Consider the following 16,287-nt stretch of genomic DNA (forward strand, 5'->3'; position numbering starts at 1 on the left):
CCTTCTCTAGTATTCGACCACCACCACCACCAATAAACAAAAGAGAGCAAAAGGAAAAGAGAGGGAGAGAGGGTCGGCCACAATGAAGAGCTCCAACAAGAGAATAAGAATTGATTTCTCATGAGGCCTCCCCTCCCCTTCTTTTATATTACTTGCCCAAGGCAAATAAGGAAAAGATTTTTACAAAAATTAAAATCTTCCTCTTGTTTTTCCTTTTCCCTTTTTATTTTTCCTTTTATTTCCCTTGATTGATTCAATCATTGATTGGATCAATTGATTGGATGATTGGTCGGCCCCTTACTTAGGCACCAAGCAAGGGTGGTCGGCCACATAAAAAGGAAAAATAATTCTTGTAAAATATTTATAAGCAATGAAGAAAAGCTCTTATAAAATTTTACAACCTCTCTTTTAATTTCCTAAAGTGAATGTTAAAAAAGGAAAGTTTTAAAAATTAAAACCAAGTTTTAAAATTTAAAATTTCTCTTCTAAAATTTCCTTTTTTTAACATGGTTACAAAAATAGAAAGTTTCAAATTTAAAACTTCTCTTCCTTTTTTTTAAAAACCATGAGGTTAGTTTTAAAAAAGGAAAGTTTTAAAAATTTTAAACTTTCTTTTAAACCATGTGACCTAATTCAAATAAGGAAAGTTTTATATTTTAAAATCTCTCTTTTAAAACTTGTAGATATCTACAAAGAGAAGATTTTGTAAAATTCAAAACACCCCTTCTAGTTTGAATTATGTGGTCGGCCCCCTTAATGAAACATATGGCCGACCACCTTAAGGAGAACATGGTCGGCCCCCTTTGGTTGGTCACCAAGCTAAGGGCCGGCCCCTTCTTGGACACCAAGATGGGCTTTTCATGGATGGACTTGAGGCTTTAATGAGGCTACGATAGGGACCTAGAGGAGAAATTGGTTTTGGCCTTTCGATGAGCTTGAGTATCCCGTGTTCACCCCGAACACACAACTCAAGTTCATCAATAATAACTCATTCCACTAGAGAGTTATTATTTCAGTACCGCACTAATCCCAAATTACATTATGGGCTCCTTCTTATCATGAGTGTATTAGTCTCCCTGTGTTTAAGATATCAAATGTCCATTAATTTAATTGAGTTACTGACAAATCACTTTAATTAATGTCTTAGTCCAAAAGTAGTACCACTCAACCTTATCGTTATGTCAGACTAAGTCCACCTGCAGGGTTTAACTTGACAATCCTTATGAGCTTCTCTTGGGGACATTCTCAACTTAGATAACTAGGACACAGTTTCCCTCTATAATCAACAACACACACTATAAGTAATATCATTTCCCAACTTATCGGGTCTTTTGATTTGTCGAGCTAAATCTCACCCTTTAATAAGTTAAAGAAATAAATATTAAATATATGTGCTTATTATTATATTAGGATTAAGAGCACACACTTCCATAATAACTAAGGTCTTATTCTTTTATTAAGTCAATATAAAAAGAGCTTACCCAAAATGATCCTACTCAATACACTCAAAGTGTACTAGTGTAATTTATTAGTCAAGATAAACTAATACCTAATTACACTACGACTATTCCAATGGTTTGTTCCTTTCCATCTTAGTCGTGAGCAACTGTTTATAATTTATAAAGAACTAATAACATGATCTTCTGTGTGTGACACCACACACCATGTTATCTACAATATAAATTCACTGAACAACTACACTTAACAAATAAATGTAGACATTTGACCAACGTGATTCTTTTATTTCAAAAATAAATATTTACAAAAGCTAGACTTTTAGTATACACTTTAACAATACTAGCTATATGTGATTGTGATATGTTGCACTTGCTTGAGCTCTGATTGTTACATATGGTTGTCATGCTTCATACATGTCATCTATTGTACTGTATATGTTGGAACCCCAAGGTTGTTTTGGTGTGATCAACATGTTAAGTTAGGTTCTGTGTGTTTCTAACCTTGTGTCTAAGTGTGCAGGAGCTTAGGAACATAGGTAGTCGAGCGGAAGTCGCAGCTAGCGAGAAGGACGGTAGTCCGAGGGACGAGGTGCTGCGGAAGAGTACACCGGCGGACGAGAAGGAAGCGCGCGGTGGTTCCGAGGTACGAAAGCCGGAGCGGAAGATTGCTCGGGGAGCAAGAGACGCAGCTAGCACGAAGGTCGGCACGGGGTGCGACCGAGGGACGAAGTCTGCGGATGAGTACCCTGGTGGATGAGAAGGAACACGCGGCAATTCCGAGGGACGAGAGGGAAGCTCGAGAAGACCGGAAGATGGGTTAGGTGAGCCCTATTCCAAGGCCGAGATCACCCAAGCTAGCGAGCCGGAGCGAACAAGACCTGGACCGAGACAAGTGAATCGGAGTCGAAAAGTCAACTTATGTTGACCTTAGGGCTCTGGGCGCCCGGAACCCCCGAGCGGCCCTGAACCCGGGCGCCCGGAATCGACTTTTCAATAGGATCGAGTTTGACTGATCCGACCGCTGGGGATAAAATTTATCCCCAGGCGCCGGAACCTTCCAGTGTCTCTACAGGCTATAAATATACTTGCCAAAGCCAAGTTTAGATTGTTACACTCTCCTTGTATTTTGTATTTGAGCTTCAAAGTTAGTGGATTACCCATCAGAAAGGTCCAAAGGGGGTCTTGAAGTAGGAATCGTCAAAAGCTCCAAACTAAATAAATCATGTGTCTTGCTCTCTCTTCTTTCTTACTTAACTGTTTTGATTTCCGATGTCCACTTGTTTTTCAAATTCAAAATAGAAACATTTTTTAAAAACACATGATTCACACCCTCTCACATGCCATCGGTCCTACAAGTGGTATCGAGTCAGGTTCGCTCTAAAATAGTGTAACCACCATTCGAGTAGGGGGATTTTCTGGTTGCTTTTTCGCTACATTTTTTAATTTTTTTTAACAATGAAATTTGGCTTTGAAGCTCCAGAGGACAAGGAAATAGATAAATGGACAAAAAAGGAGCAGGCCGACTTCGTGGCGAACGGCAAAGCAGAGTACCATCTGCTAAGTGTCCTTCCGCCTCAAGAAGTCAACAGGATCGGTAAATATAACTCCACAAAGGAACTTTGGGAGAAGTTCCTCAAGCTGCATGAAGGTACGTCCGAAGCCAAGCTCGCTAGACGAGATCTGCTTCGCAATCAGCTCACCAGCCTGCGACTTGGGGAAGACGAGACAGTCGTACATCTGCACTCCAGAATAAAAGAAATCATCACCAGACTCAGGAATCTCGGAGAAGAGGTAAGTAACCGAGATTCGCTCAGGTACGCTTTAAATTCCTTCCCTAGAAATTCAAAATGGGCATCACTAGTAGATGCATTTTACATTTCTAAAGATTTAGAAAAGACTTCATTAGAAGAATTCTTTTCAACATTTGAAGTGCATGAGTCAAGATGTGCAGGAATGAAGGAGCCTAAAAACAACGTCGCCCTCAAAGCCTCGAGAGACGAACCAGAATCTGAATCCTCTCTCGACGACGAGGAAATGGTAATGATGGTAAGAAGATTCAAGAAACTTTGTAAATCCAGATCTACTAACCATCCGCAGGGAAAGAAGAGAAGAATGATCCGCTGCTACCACTGCGACGAAGAAGGGCACGTCAAGGACAACTGCCCCAAGCTGAAGAACAAGGACAAGGAGAAGGGTAAGAAGCCTATCCAAAAGCGAAAGGCCCTAAAGGCAACGTGGGACGATACATCGTCCGAATCAGAAGTCGAAGCTTTCTCCGGACTCGCACTGATGGCGAGTCATCAAGACGACGACTGCGATTCAAGCTCTTCCGAAATGAGCATCGAGAGCATCGATGAAGGGGGAGACACGTTAGAAGGAAGCAGCAGCTCAGGGGGAGAAATGGACAACGAGATCGACAAGGTAAGTCAGGTACGATCTCTTCCTCCCGATAAAATGTTTAAATTCGTTAAACTTTTAACAAAAGATTGTTGCAAGTTAGAAAGTGAAAATAAAAATTTAAAAGTAATTCTAGCTAAATCTTGTTCCTTAGAAGAATTAGATAAATTAAAACTAGCAAATGAACAATTGAAACTTGAAAATGATGGTTTGAAAATTCAAGTAGATAACTTGAAAAACTATGCATGTTCATCTAAAACTAATTTTAGAAGATTTAATAATTTAAATTGGTACTTTAAATATCACCCGGGACAAATTAAGAATATTTCAAGAAAATATGTCTCTAAAAATTTTTTGGTTAATCCAGTAGGTTGGAACCTATATTGGGTTCCGAAGTCATGCTTAAATTAATTTTAAAATTAAAATTCGCGCTTTAAGTGAGAAAATTAAACAAAGAATTTCTTTATGAGGTTTTGTCAAGGAAGTGGTTGTTGCTCCAATAACCAAGAAGGCACTAATAACCAAGAAGGCCTAGTGCCTCGCCACGCCCTGGAAGCCAAAATATTGAAATAAATGTTTAATTAACTTACTAATAAAGCATTAATACAAGAATTAATTAGTGCTTTAAAAAGGGTTATTAAAAAAATTTTATTTCAATTTAGAAATTTACTTAGAATTTTTTTTTTTTGACTTAGTCATTTGTTTTAAAAAAAAATGTGCTTAAAAATTCTCAAAAATCATTCCTTCTTAAGTTAAAAGATTTTCTGAAATTATAAATTTATGCTCAAATTACTTAGAATTTTTTTTTTCTAAGTCAGAAACTTAGAATTTTTTTTTAAGTTAGAAATATTTTTTCAAAATAATTCTTGCAAAACCTTAAAATTATTTTTATGAATTTATTTTAAATATTTTTTCAAATTTACTAAATCTTTAACCCTTAGATTTTTTTTTCCTTGGAACCCCATTTTTTTGTGATCAAAGGGGGAGAAGGGAAAGTATAATTTTTTTCTATCTTTTTGTACTTAAATTGCAAATTAAGTTAAGTTACTTAATTTTATTTAAAAGTCTATTTTACCCTATCTTAACTTGGGTTGATCACACCAAAAAGGGGGAGATTGTTGGAACCCCAAGGTTGTTTTGGTGTGATCAACATGTTAAGTTAGGTCCTGTGTGTTTCTAACCTTGTGTCTAAGTGTGCAGGAGCTTAGGAACACAGGTAGTCGAGCGGAAGACGCAGCTAGCGAGAAGGACGGCAGTCCGAGGGACGAGGTGCTGCGGAAGAGTACACCGGCGGACGAGAAGGAAGCGCGCGGTGGTTCCTAGGTACGAAAGCCGGAGCGGAAGATTGCTCGGGGAGCAAGAGATGCAGCTAGACGAAGTCCAGACGGGGTGCACCGAGGGACCAAGTCTCATGATGAGTACCACGTGGACGAGAAGGAACACGCAATTCCGAGGATGAGAAGCCGAGGAAGCACGCCGAGAAGACCGGAAGATGGGTTGGGTGAGCCCTATTCCAAAGGCCGAGATCACCCAAGCTAGCTGAGCCGGAGCGAAAGACCCGGACTAAGACGAGCCGAATCGAGAGAGTTGAACCGGAGTCGAAAAGTCAACTTATGTTGACCTTAGGGCTCCGGGTGCCCGGAACCGACCGGGGCGCCCGGAACCCTTCCGGGCGCCCAGAATCGACTTTTCAACAGGATCGAGTTTTGACTCGATCTGACCGTTGGGGGATAAAATTTATCCCCCCCGGGGCGCCCGGAACCCTTCCAGGCGCCCCTACCAAGGCTATAAATATAGCCTTGGTCCAGAAGCTTTTCATTAATTCAGAACTCACGCTTTTCTTTCAAACACTTGTACGCTTTCTGTAGTTAGCTTCTATTGTGCGCTTCAACTTTGTAAGAGGCTTCTCCGCCTGAAGGAGAAATTCTAGTGTGATCATCTTTCTTGGATTAACAACCTCCCCGGTTGTAACCAAGTCAAAACCTGGTGCCTCGTTTTCTGTTCTGATCTTAGTTTATTGCTTTGATTATTTTACAAGTGTCAGTTTAAGAGTTCGAGAAGGGTTGGTTTGTGTTTTGATTTCTGCAGGGCTATTCAACCCCCCTTCTAGCCGGCCCAACGGTCCTACAGTATATGCTGTCTGTTATCTTGGTCAGGTGTTACGAGCAGATCTATTACTAATCCCCGATGAGTTTACTAATCATTATACCATATGTGTCTATCCCAGATTTGGTATGTGCATTTATTATGCCATTTTTAATCTTGATCTTATGCGTCAGATCCAGATTGGATATGTATATTCATTATGTAATTATGTTTAGATGCATTGATTATGTCAATATGATCATGTTCTTATTTTTCTACTAAAACTGTATACATTGATCTCCATGTTTTATATAGATCATGCAGGGGTAAACTATACAGAGATTATCAGACCTTATGGTAGATCTTTGAGTATTTATATCGGATGGAGATCCGCGATTCACATTCCAGTTCTGGTAGAGTTTGTAGCAGACCATGAGTATAGAGCTCTATTATAATATAGATTTTCACCCTCAGACTGATGGATAGTTTGAGCGCACTATACAGATGTTAGGGGATCTACTAATAGTGTGTGTTATAAATTTTGGGATAGTAGATTTTATCCACAGTTGGCTAGACAGTAAGGTGGGAGTAGCGGAAGCACGATGAACTCATAATCCACAGAGTTATCACTATCTACATGGAAGTGTATCATCATGTAGTTTTAAAAGGGAACCTTGATCCCTCATGATTAGGGATTTGTTCATGTTTCATGGATGGAGTAGTATATGGGTATGCTTCTTAAGTGTTACCCTTCGATGTGGATCATTAGGTTGAGCAGTAAATTTGGGGACCAATTTTTTATTAATAGGGGAGAATGAATGATATGATAAATTAAATAATAGGTGTTATTGGAGAAATAGCTTTATTGTATTTTTTTTGAGAATTTTTAGAATTTTTTCAAGATTTAAACAGAGTCCGTATGACATGTTTAAGGGGATGAATTAATAGGCTAAGAGAAAGCCTATTTAGAATACCCAATTTAAGTGGGAGTTGATTGATTTAATTAACCTATGGTTGAAATCATTTAACCTAAGTATAAATATTACTTACTTGAGCTTCCTCTCTGATCCCCCTCTTTCCCCTCCCGATCCAATAGCTCTCCTCCTCTCTGCTTCACCTTCATCGTCGGCATCGATCGTGCATCTCTACTTCAATGCTGGTGCTAGATGAAGTTGATCTTTGTCGAGACTAGGCAGTAGTGCAGCATTGTTGTGTTGGGGGTGTGTTTGTTGTGCCCTAGCTCCATATTCTAACGTCAGCGCTGCCAGCCATCGACGTCGCTGACCTTGGGAGATTTATCGCCCTCGGCCCCATTCTGACCGACCTCATCCTCCTCCACTCCCCATCATTGCTCAATCACCCTAAATCCCAGCTTGGTATCACTGTTCGATTTCGCTAGCGCCTTTCGACCCACCTCTGGCCCAACTCCCCCCCTATCCGATTTCGCCAGCGCCTTTCTACCCACCTCTGGCCCAGCTTCCCCCCTAAATCAATCAAGTTCATTTGGGGGGCATCCATCTTCTTGAGTTGCCGCATCTACGTGGGTTGTCTGTTAGCCGAGAGGAGGAAAGAACTGAGCCCTAGCATCTCCAACCTTCCCTGTTGTTGCCCTCTTCACCCGTGACCAACCACCAACCATGAGTAGCAGCTTGCCTCATTGTGGGCATGAGCTATCAACTGTAGCCACCGTCTCTCTATTGCCTACTGTGATTACTGGATATGAAGGGAGTTTGGGTAAGTGCCAGTTAAAGGTTGTTGAATTCAGGCTTGATTTGGATTACAAGGCTAATTAATAGATTTAGTGTTTGGATTGTTAGGTTAGCAAAGGAAGGAAGTGGTGGATAATGGTAGATCACTGCCATTGACCGTAAGCCACTTCCAGTGCCATATTGTTGCCGAGTTTGGGAGTAAGTTTTGTTCCTTATTTCTTAAACTTCTCATGTGTTATTCGATTGCACATAAAGGTTGATTAAATGAAGTTAATTACAGCATGATTATATCTATATGAGGTTGGATTAAAAAACGGATTTGTTATTCGATTGAGTATGGAGATTTGGTTACATTTTTGTGATGGAGTGGTGGATATGGATTTGGATTCATGTTGAGTTGACTTGTTAGTAAGTGGGTTGTTACATGGATGAATTAAGGAGTCGATAATGTTGGATTAAATCTAATTCAATCAAGGAATTGATATTAGTTGGAGTTAATCATCAATCGGGGATTTAATTTAGCTATTTAATTCATGTGTAATTAGCTAAATTTGTATATCATGTAATTACAGGACTTTGATTCAGGACGAGCATCTCGACGTGGGATTCGGTTATCACGATCGACAGATTAAGGTGGGTATTTCTTTCTTGGCCTGTTTATTTCTTTGAACTTAGTGCATGGTTATTTTTGATTGATGGATTAAGTTGCTTTACCTTAAATGTATCTGTATTATTATCCTACTTGATACTTTTGCTTAACCTTAGAGATGATCTATTTATTTCATATATAGTCTTGACTTTTGAATATCTATACTCTATTATGTATAGACAATTAGAGTATAACCGTAGGGGACGACTTGTTGACTAAGTCAACATGTTGATTATGCATATATTGTTGAGTGTACACATGTTTAGTATGTGCTATAGGATTTACCTTGTTGACTATCCATTTGCATGTTGGGTGAGTCACACATCTGGTATGACTATTGGAGGTTTCTTGTTAATTATACCTATGTGATTGTGTGTACATGTATTTGATATATACTATTGGAGGAATCATGTTAATAGTATCTATGTTGTTGATCTTATGTGACTGGTGTGATTTGGAGGTATTATGTTGATTATACCTATGTTGTAGGGTACATACATGTAAAATACCAAAAAGGGCAGATAATGATAAGGGATTTTTTCGAAATTTTTGAAAATTTTTCGGGAATTTTTCGGAGACCGTATGGACGAGTTTACGGGGATAAAAACGGGGTCCGGGAAAGCCTGTTCAGGCTTCCCACTTAAGCAAGGAAATGTTTATTTTCTTAATTTACTTTTTTATTTTCTTTTCTTTATTTTATTTCTTCTCTTCCTCGCTGAAACCGTGCACGCCGAGTTCTTCTTCCTCGTGCCGAGTCGCCATCTCCTCCCGTGCCCTAACTGCCACTCAGCAGTTCCCTACATCTTCCTCGAGCCGATTCCCCCTCTTCTTCTTCCCTCGATTGCGCCACTTCTCCTCCGTCCGACTGTGCTCTAGTTCACCCTCTGCCCTCACGACGAATTTTCCCTAGCCGACTGCCACAATCCAATCGCTCACCGCCGGTCGAACCCTTCTTCTTCCTTCCTCGCGTCTTCATCGCCGCCGACGTCTGAGTATCACTTGAGCCTTCGCCTTTTCGGGTTTGGTTTCGGACAGGAGCAAGCAGTGCCGAGGCTTTCTTGTGTTTCTGCTCGACAGTGCCGAAAACGACACAGAGCTGTGCCCTAGCCGGATCTTGGAGGTAAGTATGGTCGGTGTTAGGTTAATAGGGATTTGATTATATGCTATGGTTGAATCCCTAATCTGATCCGTGATCTCCACTCCTGACCTCACCTTGATTCAAACAGTGTATTGGAATCCAGGGAGATTGTGCTCTGTGGGGAGTTTTTGGTCCGAACCATCTTGGTATGAGGTAATCAATTTATACTGGTGTATTTCTGATTTAAGATCCATACGTTATGTTAACTTGAGGTATTTGGGTTTGGAACGACAGCAGGTGTCCCCGGCAGCAGTTGTGATTTTCGGCCACAATTTCCAGCAATATCCCTGGCTGTGATTTGAGGTAAGGAGTAAGGATTTGGAATTCTTAATTTGATTAGGAATTCGAATACGTATTATAGTCGATGATCATGTGTAGATTAGTTCTTATAGGAAGGACGATGGTAATATGATTAGGGTTTTTGCCCTAATATAGGGTTAGATATTTTATTTAGCTATTTATAAGAATTGTAGCTAAATAAAATATATCTATATGTTTGATACATGACTTTGACGCGAGACGAGTATCTCGACGTCGAGTTTGGACCGGATACGATCTTTTCTATTAGAGGCGGGTACTTTGACTTTATGTCATTTGATATGCATAGTTTTTAACAAATAGCAATGATTGTGTTTCTTATCTGCTTCGGTTGGTCACTACCCGATCTGTTACATGCTTGTTTGTTTACTTGTTATGCACATCATGTTAGTATTTACCTGACTATACATACTTATAGAGGTAGTGACACAACCATGTTATTTATTATATTCAGGACCTAGGGTTTTTGATATCTTATCTGATCTGTGTACTTTTGATTTGATTGATTGTCCTATGGTATACATTTTATATTTATGTATGGATATTGCTATGCTGTTCAGGATATTGCTATGTTTAGTGTCATGCATCATCCCGCATGATTACATGTTGTGCGATAGTTTGCTCCATTATTGTCGAACACATCGCCAGTTACATGTATCTGTACACACCACCACTCATGGGTTAGTGGTATATCGAGTGTGTGCTCATTGCTTCCGCTGGTCCGGTGACTGCGTGGTAGCCGATGACGCTCGCTGTTCGCTCGGTTTTGTGTACCAGTAGTAGGCGATTAGACTGTCTCTGGTCCGCTCGGTAGTGTGACGAAACATGGTGGCAGATTCCTCCCACATCGTATCGAGATGAGAGCATTGAGCCCCCATTTATGATTTGGGGTAGGAGGATAGGTGTACTGCGAGCATCCCGTCCACTCGGTCACTCATCAGGAGTGATAGAGTGCACGGTTGTCACAGCCCTACCTACTCGGTCTCACCATTGTGTGTGAGATGGCTGACCATGACATTGACATCATATGCATGATGCATTTATTGCTTGTGTTTGCTGCATTTACTTGCTGCATTTATATGGATGCATATGATTGACATGCATACAAGATTTATGACACTCTCGGTCTGACGGCCCTGTTGTACTTATACCCTAGTCCTGGTTAGTACAGTTTTCTCCTGCTTATTTCAGTTGCATTTATCCTTCTTGTACCAGGAGACTGTACGCATGATTAGTGCTGGTTGTTATTTTCTTTATTATGCATATCAGTTGTCACCCGCTGAGTGTTGGACTCACACCCTCCTCTGTTGTTATTTTCAGGTTGATGCTGTCCGGAGAGTTCGAGTCGCTAGTCCCTTGAAGATCCAGAGTTATTTGGTCTTTTGTTATGTTTCTTATTGCACTATCTGGCTTGTATTAGTTTACCTTATGGATTCTTATTTGTCGATGGATTTGGATTGGATGTGTTTTGCTACACGCCTGCCTGGATGGCAGAAGAGTTAAGTTCGTTGTGATTTGGGTTTTATGAGTGTAGTGGAGTAGGATATCGGTTTTAAGCTTTATGGGTGTAGTTGAGTAGGGTTGTTTTTGAGTCTTCTTATTACTATTCTAGTTATCAACTATTATAATGTGTGGATGACTCTGTGTTATATTTTTATTACTATTATTGTTCCGACCGTGTTGGCCGAGGTATATGTAGCCCAGAGGGCATTATAGAAAGTTTCAAATTGTCACCCGTACAGGGGAGGTGCTGCCGAAATTTCTTCGGACAGGGACTCCCCCGGGGTGTGACAATTTATTTGCCACTCACTTGGCTACCAGGATTTATAAACTCTAGTATTTATCCTGGAGATCTAGAGTTTGAATCCTTGGGAAGGGAAAAATCCACTGGCTAGGGGTGGGAAATCCTTGTGGGTAACGACACGGCAGAAGGGTCGTTGGTTGACGACATAAGGGATCGCCAGTTGGGCCACCATTGTGGCCGCCCAAGGGACCAAGGTTGGGCCGCCTGTAACGACCCACCTCCTACTAGCTAGGCTGCGAGGCCGGACCGTCACATTATGCTGTGCTAGACTATTAATAAGGAATGAAAACTGGCTAATTTAAAATTTAGCTGAACTAAATTGCTGTAAAGTGTAACTTAGTGTTCTGGGTGTACCTAGGAGTTGTACACATGTTAGGGAAGACAATCTATGCCTCCCGGATGGACTACTAGCAGTAATCAGGCACTTCAATCGATTCATAGATCGATTGGGCTGTCGGATCGATCCAGCTTGTTACTGGCACGGAACAACTCTCTGGATCGGTCGGCAGACCGATCCGTATGCTCCCTCGCCTCTGTATGTGGCTGGATCGGTCTATCGACCGATCCAGGAGTACCCTGATCGGTCGGCTTGACCGATCAGTAGCTCACTGATCGATCGGACCGATCAGAGTTCTGATTTCGGCCTGAAACTCTGATTTCAGCCTGAAACTCTGATTTCAGCACTTGGGCATGCCAAAATCTCACATATGAGTTATACACTACATGAGAAATATTCTAATAACATAAAACTAGTATTCTAAACTTAACATGACACATAGTTCACTGGTTCATAGCAATACACAATTAAACGAGCATGAAAGTAAAACACTAAAGAGTTTTACGGTTTAAACTTGCTAAGACCCCTAAGAATCTTTTATTCCAGTTCCTGCCACACACACCATCTCTGCATTGGCCTCCAGCTTCCTCTGCTAGTCCATTTTCCTTTTACCTGTATCTGCAGTATAAGGAAAATAGTATCTGTAAGATAAAAAGCTTAGTAAGAAATCATCTACCTCACTAAAACATGCATACGATGCAAATATGATTTTAAATCATGCTGTTTGAAAAGATGTGCTAAGTATACTGAATAAACTAAACATGGCATGACATATAAGCATACAATCATGGCATGGCAACTAATCATATGAATCAATAAAGATAACTGAACTGAACATATAATAAGCTAAACTGTAGCTAAACTGATACTGAATTCCAACTCAACTAACATAACTAATTTGAGCTTTGAAAACTATTTCATAATAAGTGAAAATACATAAACATGCTGTTTGGGCCCGGCAACTGTACTTGCTGTGCGCGCATCCCTAACTAGAAGGGACGACTGTGGGAGTCCAACCCAATGGATATCTGATCCAGTACAGTGCCACTGAAAATAAAATACTGAAATAGCTAATACTATTTTGCTGAGTCTAGGTTATCTGAACCTAGAACTAGGTTGTCTGAACCCAGAGGCGACTGTGGGAGCCCACCCATTGGACCGTAGTCCCATGTAAGCTGTAGTAAGGCTAACTATGCTATTTTAAATGCTTCTATTACATTTACTGAGTTATTAAAAATACCTAAGTTGCATTTTACTGAGCTAATCATTTAATCGAACATCTAGTGTGCTTAAACTCTCCCCTCTATTAGGGAGACTACCTCTAGGCACTCGACAACATCTAAAACCTCCAACTGAAGGGGGAAAGACGTGTCCGGCCCATCCAAAGGTACTCACTAAATCCCTAAACCTGCGAGGAGGGTTAAATACACCCTATGTGTCCGAAAAATCTGCATATAACTAAACTAATGCATAGAAAACCAAACGGAAGCTACTTATACTGCAGGTCAGGGGTTTCTTACCTTGTGTGCTAGATTTCTTACAAATCTAATCGCTAGAAATTCCGGTGGAGACGACTTCTCGACGATTCGCTCGCGTCCACGTGCTCTACTCGCGGAGGGAAACGTCCTTGTGCTGAAATCGTCGCCGGAAGATGCCCTTGGGGCCCTAGGGAGAGAACCCTAGGTCTTCCCTTGTTGTGGCGCCGAGAGAAGGAGAGGGGAGAGGTGGCGTCGGTGAGTTAGGGTGAGGAGAAGAAAGTTGCCGAACTAAGTTTTTAAAAATAAACCAAACCCCAACTTAAATTTCCTATTTATACTAAGTAATTAATTCGGCTAAACCAATTATAAATATAATTGATTCCCTTTCCTTTCAGCACGGCCCTGCTGGGTTCACCGGTTACTAAGGCTAATTAAAGGTTTAACGGACCCGAGAGGTCCCGGGTTCGATTCCCGCTTAAGCCATTTTACTTTTCTAATAATTTTTGCTACTTCCGCTACTCGGAAAGTTCCGAAAAAATATCTAATAATTCCAGAAAAATCATAGAATATTTCTAAAAATAATTTGAGAATTTTCGCAATTTCCCATACCTTATAAAAGTTAGTCCTCGAACTTAGAATAATCTCGTGTCTCATACTGGCTTCTTCTCCCAAGTTGCCTCTTCATTGTGTGATGTGCCAAATGACTTTGACTAATGGTACTTCCTTGTTCCACAATTTCTTAACTATTATCCGAATAGGCCGACTATCATAGCCGAGGTCTTGGCGGCACTGGGGCTCAATCACCGGTGGCATCGGGTATGCTTCTTCAAAGATAGAGACATGAAATACGTTGTGGACGGTGACATTTCTCGTAGCTCTAGCTCATATGCTACCTTGCCCACTCTTCCGCTGATGGTATGGTCCCACATATCCGGGACTAAGTTTGCCCTTCTTCCCAAAACGCATCACTCCCTTCATGGGAGCTACTCGAGGAACACCTGATCCCCGATCGAAAACTCTAAGGGTGCACTGTATCAAGATAGCTTTTGGCTCGAGCTGCCTCTATCCTCCGGATCTCAGTATAGGCTGTGGTATCTGCTACTAGATCTGTCTGAAGTTCTTTCTGTTCACCACTCTCCTACCAGCAGATTGGAGATCTACACCTCCGCCCATAGAGAGCCTCGAGGTGCCATGCCGATAGTGGCTCGATAGTATGCAAATCGCTAAGCTCGATATTTGCACCAACTTGAAGTCTAGGGCACGCCAGCATATCTTGAGTACGATTCACTCGCTCCGTCGACCATCACGAGGATGGAATGTCAACTTTAACTTAGTGGTATACACTCCCAAAGTGTGATGTGAATCTACTGTCCGAAATGATGGTTCGTGGGACTCCATGTAGTCGGACGATCTCCGGAGATACAACCGAGCTAGCTTCTCCATGGAGTAGGATATCTTGATAGCTAAGAAGTGGGCTGATTTAGTCAACCGTCGACTATTACCCAGATGGCGTCGAAACCATTGGTGGTTCCACTATGAAATCCATAGAGATATCCTCCCACTTCCATTCTCGTATCAGTAATCCTCCAGGTCTCTGATGTTCTGCCTTGACCCTCTGACAGGTGAGGCAGATGCTAACATATCTGGCGATGTCTCGCTTCATCCCGGGCCACCAAAAATGGTTCTTCAGGTCTTGATACATTTTGGTGGAACCTGGATGCATCGCATAGGGAGTCTTGTGAGCCTCATCTAAAATCCGTCTCCGTAGCTCCTCCTGATATAGAACACAGAGTCTGTCACCAAAATACAACACCCCGCTATCGGACACTCTGAATTCTCTACTTTCTGATTCTGCTAGCCCTTGCTTGATTTTCTGAATTCCAGGGTCCTGCTCCTGAGCTGACTGAATATCACCAAGCAAGGTAGACTCTAAGGTCATAGTAGAGAGCTGTCCAACGATAAGTTCGAGACCGAAATCTATGATCTCCTTCTGTAGTGGCGGTGACATGGCTGTAAGAGATAATAAGGTAGCATTGGATTTTCTGCTAAGTGCGTCGGCTACCTTATTGGCTTTCCCTGAATGGTAGAGGATGTCTATATCGTAGTCTTTGACCAGCTCAAGCCATCTGCGCTGTCACATGTTCAGATCCTTCTGAGTGAAGAATACTGATGATCTGTATACACTCTGCACTGAGCTCCATATAAGTAATGTCTCCAAATTTTGAGAGCGAACACTACTGCTGCAAGCTCAAGGTCATGAGTAGGGTAATTCTTCTCATAATCCTTGAGTTGTCTGGAGGCATAGGTGATCACCTTGCCGTTTTGCATCAGTACTGCTCCTAGTCCCAACTTAGAGGCATCACTATAGATGTCAAAGCTGTCGGTGTTGTCTGGTAGAGCCAAAATGGGAGCACTGGTCAATCTCCTTTTTAGCTCGCTGAAGCTGTTCTCACAGTCCTCTGTCCACTGAAATTTCCTGTTCTTTCTTATAAGAGCTGTCAGTGGGGAGGCTATCCTGGAGAAGTCCTCTACAAACTTTCTGTAATATCCTGCTAATCCCAGAAAGCTCCTGATTTCGCTGGCGTTCTTAGGTCTCTTCCAGTTACTTACTGCTTCTATCTTGCTGGGATCTACCATAATACCATCCTTTGAGATGATGTGACCCAGGAAGGACACCTGATCTAGCCAAAATTCACATTTCGTGAACTTGGCGTATAGCTGGTTCTGCTGAAGGGTCTGCAACACTAGTTTCAGGTGCTTTGAGTGTTCTTCCTGAGTTCCTGAGTAGATAAGAATGTCATCGATAAACACAATAACAAACTTATCTAAATACTCCCTGAATACTCTGTTCATGAGATCCATGAATGTAGCTGGAGCATTGGTCACGCCAAAGGGCATGACTACGAACTCGTAGT

General features: G+C 41.4%; 1 long non-coding RNA gene across 2 annotated transcripts; it reads left to right on the forward strand.

Moving 5' to 3' along the window:
- The first annotated feature begins 7,443 nt into the window (after window positions 1–7,443).
- On the forward strand, window positions 7,444–11,222 carry LOC121990152. Of its 2 annotated transcripts, none has more exons than XR_006114482.1 (4): window positions 7,444–7,673; window positions 7,742–7,846; window positions 8,221–8,281; window positions 11,074–11,222. It is a non-coding gene; the product is annotated as an uncharacterized LOC121990152 (long non-coding RNA). The 2 variants fall into 2 exon arrangements; XR_006114483.1 differs by having other exon boundaries at window positions 7,757–7,846.
- Window positions 11,223–16,287: the final 5,065 nt, after the last annotated feature.

This window comes from Zingiber officinale, chromosome 6B, assembly GCF_018446385.1.
Source record: "Zingiber officinale cultivar Zhangliang chromosome 6B, Zo_v1.1, whole genome shotgun sequence".
NCBI classification, from domain to species: Eukaryota; Viridiplantae; Streptophyta; class Magnoliopsida; order Zingiberales; family Zingiberaceae; genus Zingiber; species Zingiber officinale.